The sequence below is a fragment of the Corvus brachyrhynchos genome, unplaced genomic scaffold, assembly GCF_000691975.1.
Source record: "Corvus brachyrhynchos isolate BGI_N302 unplaced genomic scaffold, ASM69197v1 scaffold31, whole genome shotgun sequence".
Classification (NCBI taxonomy): Eukaryota; Metazoa; Chordata; class Aves; order Passeriformes; family Corvidae; genus Corvus; species Corvus brachyrhynchos.
The window spans coordinates 3,633,996-3,643,937 of NW_008236196.1; the positions used below are offsets into that span (position 1 = coordinate 3,633,996).

The 9,942-nt window shown below is 54.5% G+C and overlaps 1 long non-coding RNA gene across 7 annotated transcripts in view; it reads right to left on the reverse strand.

Annotated features, from left to right (window-relative positions):
* Positions 1-1,982, reverse strand: part of LOC108448193 — a 45,699-nt gene extending 43,717 nt beyond the window's left edge. For 5 of the 7 annotated variants that reach the window (XR_001863997.1, XR_001863994.1, XR_001863998.1 and 2 more), the window contains exon 1: positions 437-935. This is a non-coding gene — a long non-coding RNA (uncharacterized LOC108448193). Of the gene's footprint in view, positions 1-436; positions 936-1,732 lie in introns of those variants that run through there. The other 2 variants (XR_001863996.1, XR_001863992.1) reach the window with 2 other exon arrangements.
* Positions 1,983-9,942: the final 7,960 nt, after the last annotated feature.

Consider the following 9,942-nt stretch of genomic DNA (forward strand, 5'->3'; position numbering starts at 1 on the left):
CGACCCCTGCCCGCGGGTCCCGGCCCCAGCGCCAGCCCTCGTCCCAGCAGCGCCCCCAAAGCCCCCACGGGGCAGAACGGCAATCCTGTCCTTTCCCTTAAAGCCGAGGTGGGGTCTCTCCGTCCAGCCCCTCACCCCAGCCTCAGGTGTGCCCCAGCTGTATTTGGGGCGGTCTCCTCGCGCCTCGGGGTGTGCACAGCCACGAGCTGAGCGGTCAGCTCCACCACCACCCAGCCTGCTGGAAATCAGAAGATAGAGACAGCAGTCTCCTACCTATGCTGTTTTCCCACCCTTAGGGAAACCCCCAGCTCGTGTTTTCAAGCACCTCCTTAAAACCACAAAGCCCTCTCTCGGCACGGGGCAGATAGAGGACATAACAGCCTGAGACAAGTCACGGGCCTTAGGTTTTAAAACAAGAGATGAAAGTAGCACATACCTACCAGGAGAAGGGTGAGTTAGCCATCAGCCATAGTCCCTGCTCAGGAAGAAACCTTCCCAGGGCCAAGCAACCCCCTCCAGGAAGAGACACTGAGGGGCAGCCCCTTTTCCTCGGCAATTCCTTTCCAATTCCCCACTGGGGAGGGCCGAGACTCCCACCGCCCTCTCCTTGTAGTGTTCTATTCTCCCTCCTCAGCACACAATGGGGCAATCCCTGGTTGGGTCTTACTCCACATCCCTTGCCAGCACCCACAGGAATAAATTCCTGTGCCTTCCCACATCAGGGGACTCTCCCCAGTCCTGCATTACTTCCTTTTCCTTCCTTCCTCTCCTCTCCTCTAACAAAGGATAGTTATCCCCAGTCAGCAAAGATGGCAACCCCACACCCCAGTGGGAAGTGAGCAGCCCTGCAGGGCAGCAGGGGCTGGACCTCCAGGTTCATGGGTGCACGAGCAGGAGCAGCAGGCTCTCTGGCCAAGTGTCCCCCCTGGCAGCATTTCAACTCACACCAGCCTCCCTCTTTGTTCACCAGAGTTGCCCCCGCCAGGACTAAAGCCCTAATGGAGTGGGAGAAAGGGAAGGGGGTGAATTTGGACAGGCCCGACAGAACCTGCGGGCGGGTCAGCGTGAGCAATGCCTGTGCAGGTGGAAGACCTTGCACTTGAAGCTGAATGGGGAACACTGAGCATCTCTACAGGGAAGAGAGAGAGGGAGGGAGGGAAGTAGGAGGGAGGGAGGGGAAAAAAATCTTGTGAGTGCAGAGTTTGCAAAATGAGCTGGTGGTAAATAGCTGGAGGATAGACAGCGTCTGTACGTGAGGCACAGCACGGAGAACTGCACCTGAGCAAGGCTGGGCCACTGCTCGCTCCAGCATCACACGTCACTCACTGATGCATCCTCCCCAGCCTGCTCTCTCTCTGCACCAGCTCCCCCCCCTCCGCCACAGAAATGCAGTGGGAAAAATGGGTTCCCCCCACACTCAGTGCAGCCACAAAGCAGAGAGCTGGGAGAAGCACAACTGAACTTGATTCAAGGTCCAGCAGGTGCCTGCCAAGGGAGATTCAGCACCACGAACCTCCTGATCCCCTTTTCCTGCTGGGAACCCACAGCCCCTTGAGCTCAGTGTCTCCCCACGCCCCTGCTCAGCTGCTTTCTGCCCTGAGCAATGGCAGCCGTGTCTGCCAACACTCCCTGCTCGCTAGAGCTGCTATCCAAGGCCCTTTGTTCCCCTCGTCGGGAAGCCCTGCTTTGCATTCCGCAGACAGGGGTTGAGGCCCAACACAACTCATCTCACCTGGGATGCTCCAGATGGGAGACCACCAGCTTTCCCCTCCCTGCTCTGAAAGACCGGGCAAAACTCGCACAGCACCTGGAAAACGTGTCTCCCTCCCTACGTGGGAAAAGGAAGAGAAGCCATCCTTTCCCTGGAGAGAGGCGCGCCCAGGGGTGTCGGTGATAGCAAACCCTGCCGCTCATTTGCAGCTTCCCCCGGCGTGCTCCCCAGGCCCGCCGGGATCGCCGGTCCCACGGGCGGCAGCCCCGCAGCCCGGTTCCGTGGGAAGGCAGCCCGGCACCCGCCTGACACCCTGTGGCCGCCTCCTGCCTTGCAGGGACGCGGAGCGGCGTGGAGCGGGACGGGGGTGGGATAGGGATGGGGATGCGGACGGGGATCGGGATCCAGCCCGTGGGGAGGCTGCGTGGGAGGGGGCACACAGGGTGTCTTAGCAGAGCAAAGCTGACAGGAGCAGGGAGAAACCACAGACCGGGCACATGCCTGACTCCTGCCACCCGCCATGCAGGGATGAAATGCTACATACTTTAATAAAGCAGCACACGCATGTCCCAGCAGTTTCCATAAGTGCCCATGGATTCAGCCCAGCATGTCCAGGAGGAAAAGAATTTCAATTTACTGCGAGCTGATGCCACAGGCTCATATGAGTGCACAAGACGTCTTGCTCTATGGCAGCACATGACAGCAGGGGCTGCTATAATAATGCCCCAACAGATGGGAGGCTCCTAAGAACATCCATGTGGGTTTCAAGCCCCTCAGAGAGTCCTCCCCACTGCACAGCAAGGCCTTTTCCCTGTTCCTCTCTGGCTTTACTCACTTCCTGCCAGAAGGCTGAATTTCTACTTCCCAAAGCACAAGGGCTGGAGTCTCTGCAGGGGCTGGGGTAAAACATCGTTATTTGCACACCCCCAACCCCACAGGGTGCCCACTTGCTGCATCCACGTGTGAGGCGTGAGGGTCACAGTGACCACGTGTGGCATATGTCCCACCCGGGTCGGGATGGGGGACACACTTGTGCAAGAGTTGAAACACCTCGGCAATTCCCATTGCTGAGAGCCAAGCCTGCAGCATGTCTGAGGCACCACTGCAGGACCCCAGCCCGGGAAACTCCAGCAGCAGTGTGGGTGGAGCTAGCACTCACCCTTCTTAGGGAAGTAGGAGGAACGGCTCTACGTGGTGCCCCAAGGGAGTTACTGATCCTTAGCACCCCCCTCGTTTCTCATCCCTGGAAAAGCTGCCAGTACACTGGGGGCAGGGGGAGGCGAAGGTGTTTTTCTTAAGAGCGAAGCCACCTTGGAGCAGGCAGCCCTTGGTCCAGATGATCTCCTAGGTAACCCAAATGAAGCCCTGCAACCTTGATAGAAAAGCTTATCTCCATTTAGGAGGGAATCCTTTGTATACTCTTACTGACCTGCCTCTCTTCCCTGTTTTTACAAACCCCAGTGGATGTCCCACCCTTACTCCTCTCAGGGCCTTCAAGAGAGTCCTCCAAACCCCACCAAGCGTGGCACATGGCTGCCAGCTTGATTCTCCTGCAGGAGCATCAGCCGTGCCCAGGGAGCTGGTGATCCCTGCTCACAGCATTCATTCCCGGCCTCCCCTGGGCATCCACGGTTCCACATGCCTCTGCAGGGAGAAAGGCCGTGTCTCTTTCCCAGGCCTTCTTGGGGCAGAGCTCCCCCTTGATGAGAGCCCATTGTCAGCGGGGCAGTGAGGCCATCAGCTGCCTTCTCTGCTCTGACTTTCTCTGGCTGCAGTTCGGAGAGATTTTGACCTGATACTCTGCCCCCACACATCCCTCTGGCTGGAGCCCAGCGGGAATAACCAGAGACATTCAGATGATGCATCGCAGGAGAACCATTTTAATTAAAAGTGATGCTTTGGTCAGCGGGGTACAGACTTCTTTGGGGATATGGGGGGGAGAAGTGAGCTGGGTGAGTGATGTGGGGGGGGAAGATGTGCTCGTCAGGGTTAGCTCTGAACTCAGCAGCTTTGCCAGGAAAGTGGGAAGTGGCAGGGCAAGGTGCCCTGAGGTACTCACTTCTCCAAGGCCTTACCGTGGGCTGGTGCTCTTGGCAGTGCTTAACAGTGTCCTGAAAGCCTGGTGCAAACTGCAGTACTCCCTCCCCCAAACTCAAAGCTTTTGCTGCTCCCAAATACCAATCCCTTTCCCAGCAGAGAAGGAGGATGTCTGTGCACTGCTTACAGATGTTTAGAGGTACAGGGGCCTCATGCTGAGTCTCGAGCTCTGCCAGAAAAGAAAGCCGAAAGCTCAGCAGGGCCCTGCACCAAGTGGATTAGTGCAGCGTAGTGGGGAGCCACAGCCACCTCCTGTAAGTGGGAATCACCACAAGGCCTGATGTCCCTGCCGTGTTCTAAGCTCTGGTGGCAGAGGGGATCCATCACTGCCAGGAATGTGCTGAGACCGGAAACTACTTGTGAGGGGGAGTAGGGTTTGAGGAAGAATTAGGCAAGGGGATTCTTCCTCACGTAGAAGTGAGGAATCCCCTGGGACTGGGCAGCTTGAAAGAGGGCCAAGCCCTGGTGTCCATCCTAAAAAACCTCTCCTAGGCTGGTTTTCTAGCTAGAGCCTAGTCCACCCTGGGCAGTTGTGATCTTCCTGCCTTCACGGAGGACGCTCTGGAAAAAGCTCCCAGACACCAAACCACATTATTCTAAATCACCAGGAATGTGTTTCCATTCAAACACCCACTAGGCCTGTTTTCTGCTCCTGGGAGAGCCATGGAAAACCACATCCAGGCCCTGCATGCCGCACCTGCCCACAGACATACCCCTGGAGGAGTCAGACATGGAGCAGCCTGGCACAGAGGCAGATGCCATGATGGCAAGAAGCACCACACTCCTGTCCCAGCAAGGATGTGTCCCACCACCTTCCCACCTTGGCTAGCAGCAGCCTGGCCATGTCAAACCACAAGTACCTCTCAGGTAAAGTGGGAGCATTCCTAGCCTGCACTGCCAGTTGCTGTGAAGAGCCATATTTGCCGATCAGCAATAGCAAGACAGAGGGAGCATGGCAGGAGGATGGGTGGCACAGGATGGAGGTGGGGAAGTTATGCCACTGGACCTTGGCAATGCCTGGCAAGACAGCAAGGAAAGGGTGGAGAGCGACTACGTGATGCTTTGCAGGGAGAGCTGATCTTATTAATAAAAGCTGCTTCTTCCCAAGGCCTTGATAATCTCTCCTGATGCAGATTATTTACAGCTGTGGAATTTAATACTCCAATGAACAAAGCTCTCTGAAGCACAGAGGGAGCAAGCAGACTGTTAACCCTTCTGCATGGCACCAGGGGCTTTCGGCTCAGGTTTGATGCCTCAATGCAGCTGAGCCACAGCAGCCACAGCCCCACCAGGTCTCAGCATCTATGAGACCAGCACCCAAGCCAGGCTGAGACTTGGTAGAAAGTCAACCCAAAGCCCATTCAAACACCTGGATTCTCTTAATTAAAAAGGTAGGCCAGTGAGTAGTGCTCAGAGGCAGAACTTGGGCAGGGCTGGGGGGCTGTGTTGCCAGTGAGGTGCTGCTGCATTACTCCACCAGGTAAATACTTGACCTTACAGATACTGGGTCAATAAACTCAGCCTCCAAGCTGAGGAGATTGTCAGCCCTAGCTAAGTCATCCAGCCCTCACATTCAGTGCCAGGTGTGTGAAACTGAGTCAGCTAAGACCTGGGAGCCTTGCTGTGGGTCTGCAACACTGGTGGGAACACAACTGCAGCACAGCACTCCTGCTGCCTTCCCTAGGACCAGAGATCCCCTGGCTAAAGTGTATGCTTTAGTATATGCTCTGCAATGGAACCCCTTCTTCAGACTGTCTTGAAATCTGGTGCATCTCAAGAGGAGTGCATAGGAACCATCAGACTTGGCTTATTGCCTGAATGGTCCCTTAAATACAGGTGATTTGGAGGGGGAAAGAATGAGGTGGGCTTGAGGCACAGCCTGGAAAAATCAAAGGTGAGAGGGATGTACAGAAGGAGTGCTTAATCGTATGGGCTTGTCCCACCAGTGCCTGGGCCTGGTTGAGTGTATTCATTGCTGAATGGAATGGCCACAAGACAGCAGCTAGGGTAAGGGGTGGGCTGAGGGATGGAGAAAGAAAGGCAAACACCTGCCTCACTTGCATGCTAAAATCCACTCACCACCCCATAACAAAGTGGCAGATTTTGGAGCCATAAATGCAGCCTGGGTTTGATCTGCACCTCTCTTAGCATGCCTGTACTTCAGACATTCCCCAAGGACCACACAAATTGTTGGTCTAGTTCTGCATAGCATCGTTTAAAGGGTCACAGTAGCATCCCTACCATAAACTAGGTAACTATAATCCCTAGACATGGTTAACAGCCCCCATCCACCCCACCTAGTCCATGTGGGAAAAAGCAGAATTCATGTGGGATCTGTTGTCCCCTCAGTCAGTAAAAGCCTGGCTGCTGAAGTTTCCTGAAGCAGGAAACACAGAGCTTGTGCACCACCTCAGGAGTCTCTTGGGGTGGTAGTCCCTTTATATCTCAGCAGCACCCAGTCCTTGCACAGAACCAGAGCAGCCTAGAATACCTGCCCTAAAACCTCAGCATATGCCTCCCAGCTTATGCAGCCCCTTTGCTCTGAACTTGAACCCTTCTTCCTCTCTCTGCCCTGTGATGCCATCTGCCAAGGATTTCTCAGGGCTCTTCCCCATCCTTCAACCACCCACAAAGGAGTAGCTGGAGGTTGTAGAAGGGAGTTTAGCTCAGCCTCAGGTGACCTAAAATTTGCACGGGACAGCCCATTAAGTCTGCATTTCCCCGTTCTTAAAAGTCTTAAGGTTTGTTCAACTTCCCGCAGACACACAAGGTACCACCTGCCAGCCACCACTCTGCATTGGCAGTCTTTTGCCCTGGAGTTTTCCTGCAAGCAATGCAGGCTGACAAAGTGGAGACACCAGCAGTGAAGGGAGCACAGGGACTAGGGGAAGGGTGGATCCCTCCCCAGAAAGCCTGATGGGTGTTTGGAGATCCTCCCTTGCAGGCAGGAGGACAGCCTGGCTTCCTTCTCCCCCAGGTTCCACTTCCTGAGCTGTCAAGCCTTCATGAGGGAACTGTCTCTGCAGGGCTGGATTTGATGCCCTGGAGGTCCCCATGTCCTCAGCCCACCCCACTGCAGGTGAGGCCTCCCGGGAACCTATTCCTCCTCCACAAGGCAGAGCCAAGGCAAAGTGTCGGACTTGTGAAGCCAGTTAAACCAGCTATTTATAGATGTTAACATTATGAAACACAGATTGGAGGCTTCCTGGAGCTGTCTAGAGCCTCTGGAAGAATGTCCAAGAGCCAAGCATCAGGCTCAGGAAACAAGGGCAAAGATAACATCTACCATCCTACCACCTCCTCTCCTCACTTTATCTACTTCTATAAGCAAAGAGTTTTCTGCCTCCAGTGAACTGGAGCCTTTCCTACCCTTCTCCAGACACCCAGAGGGAATCTTGAGCCTTGTTTTGAAGAGAAAAGTAAACATGATTAAGAACAAACCTCAGGTGGCTGGGCAGCACACAACCATTGTCTTTGCTCTGGTCAAGCACAAATACAAAACCCCAAAAGCTCATCCTGCAGAAGTAATAGGCCCTCCTGCACTGGAGATGGGTACCACCTTCCCAAGCCTGCTGTGCATCCCAGGCAGATGCTTGGGGTGAAGTGTGAAAAGTCAGGACAAAACAGCACCTGAGGGCCCTAGGCAGAGCTCCCTTAGGGATGGCCTGAAGTGCAAGAGTGAAAAACACATTCTGGTCTGTTCAGCTTTTGCCATCCCTGGTGAACCTAGAGTGGTCTGCTGTTGTCAGTGCCTCCAGGGAGCTGCTAGTGGGCCATCAGAGTGGACTGGGCACCACTTACCCCACTGTACCTCTCTCTGCCCCATCCCAACATGTGGCGCCTGTTTGAGTGAGCAGGACCAGGCTTGGCAGGACCAGGACATCAGGGAACACCTGAGCTCTTCCCATCCCCTGAATGCACTGAGTGAAACACACTCCCCAGAAGTACATGCCACCCCTAATGCTTGACTGCTGTTCTCCCAATCCACAAAACACTATTCCTTTTGGAGCCAAGAAGGGAGCACCATGACTTCCAATCAGAGCATCATGTTGCCCCAGAAATGTGAGGAAGATTTACTTCATCCAGGGTCAGCACCCAGTCTTACAAGCTAGAGCAACAAATGCTTTAATCCCAAGAGATGTATCTACTGTGGGAAACCACATTGGGGTGCCATAGTCACGACTGGGGTCCATCAGAGGAAGACATTTTTATCCCCATCCTGACCTTGGCCCCAGGGAATACTCACCAGTGCCCCTCACGCTCCATACCCACAGCTATGAAGAGCAGCTCATTTGAGCTAGAGAGCGAGCAGGATCTGGGGTACAGCCTTGTGCCAAAAGACCTTGGATGTTCTTCACAGGCTCTGCCTTAGGCCATGTTGTACCTTGGGGCTTGCGTGTTTATTTTTAAAGAACTGCATTACATTCACAGAGTTTGCAGCCTTCAGACATTTGCAAAGCAAGCTCATATTTCCAAGGCCCAAGGGACAGCCTGTCTTTGGTGTCTATGCCACAATAATTGGGCACATCACTTCCCAGTCTTCTGGGGAGGGTGTATGTAATATTCACACTGAGCACATTCACTGTAGCCAGCATGGAGGTGAGCATCCAGGTTCATTTTGAGCTCTGTTAAGCAGTGAAGCCCTGGAGCAATGAATTTCATGAGGCAACCTGTGTTTTGGGTGAAAGGAAAAATGAAAAAAAGGTAATTTTATTTCCTCTGACAGCCTGTTTGATTGAACACTGCCTCTACTGCACTCTCAGAGAGGGTGAATGGATGTGCCTGATGTGTTTTCTCCACGTCCTTATTTTTATCCTTCTGTCATGAGCCCTCATTAATCTTTCTTCTCTCCAGGCTAGACACTCCTGAGCTTTCCAATTCTGTTCTCTTGTTAGAGGGTGCATTTGTGACAGGCCTAGGAAAATTTCCATCCTCTATCCCTGACAGCTTCTGAGATAAGATGACCAGCCTGGCATGCTCACTTGAGGCTCCACCACTGCAACAGCATTCAGACTGGATTCAGTGTCATTCACCCCCCATTTCTTATGCTGTAGAACAGGAGAAACTACTCAGAAAATGAGTTGGCAAGGCTGTAGTTGGTGCTAACGCGCTCAGGGGAGACCCCTTTGGGCAGCAACCACACAAGCTTCAACCTTGGGGCTCTGCCCTGGCAGCAGTGCCAACCCCATCCCCCTTCCCTCACTCCCAACTCCTTGCCCCCTTTAGCCCCTCTGCATTTCCCAGTACAAGTGTCCAGCCCATAGAGTTTCCCTGATGGACACTCTCCCCCTTCCCTTGTCTATCTTGAACAGTAGCTGCAGGATATAAACAAGTGTCCAGCTGTTTCCCTGTCCTCTTTGCTCTTCCTGGGTCATGTCAACCCTGAACAGCACAGCCACGTACAGATGAGATGCAGACACTTAAAGAAATGACAGCCCTCACTCGTCTCATCAGAAGGGCTCAGCAGGGTCCTGCCACTGCTTCTGTGTGCAGCTGGGTGGAAAATGCTGCTCAGCCAGCAAACCTGAGGCTTGGCATGCCTTTCCCTCAGGGAAGGAGATTTAGCATCTGCCTCTAGATGAAAGACCCTGGCAAGGAGTGACAATGCATTCTGAGGGGTTGTTTTGCATCAGGAGAGTGGCCCAGATCAGGGTTTCACAAGAGAGCCAGGCTGTGCCTCCCTGCTGCCCACCCCTGACTCCTGTTTTGCAGCCCCCTGCCATCCATGAGCCAGCATCCTGCCGCTGTCCCTCCTCTTCCCAACCAGCCACCAGCCCCACGGGAGTCAGAATGCTGCTTGCAGACCGATCTTCCCAGTGATTTTCCTAGCCCAGCACGCCCTCACCGAAAGGTTAAAGCTGACCCTGACGCCCCTGGTCACTCAACAACCTTCCGTGGAGACAGGGCTCAAACGCAGTCAGAGTTCCCTGGCTCTCGCCGGGTGTTTCCCCGAGAGGCCAGGTCAGGCTCGGTCCGCCCAGAACCTTCCCGCGGCCGGCCGGAGCTGCGCTGCGCCTGGGCAACGTGCTGAGCGGGGAGATCCTGTGCGCGGCGAGTCTGTGCCGTCAGTCGGCCCGCCGAGCGCGGGGCACGGGCAGGCTGCCGGGCACACCATCACGCCCACATTGCCATCT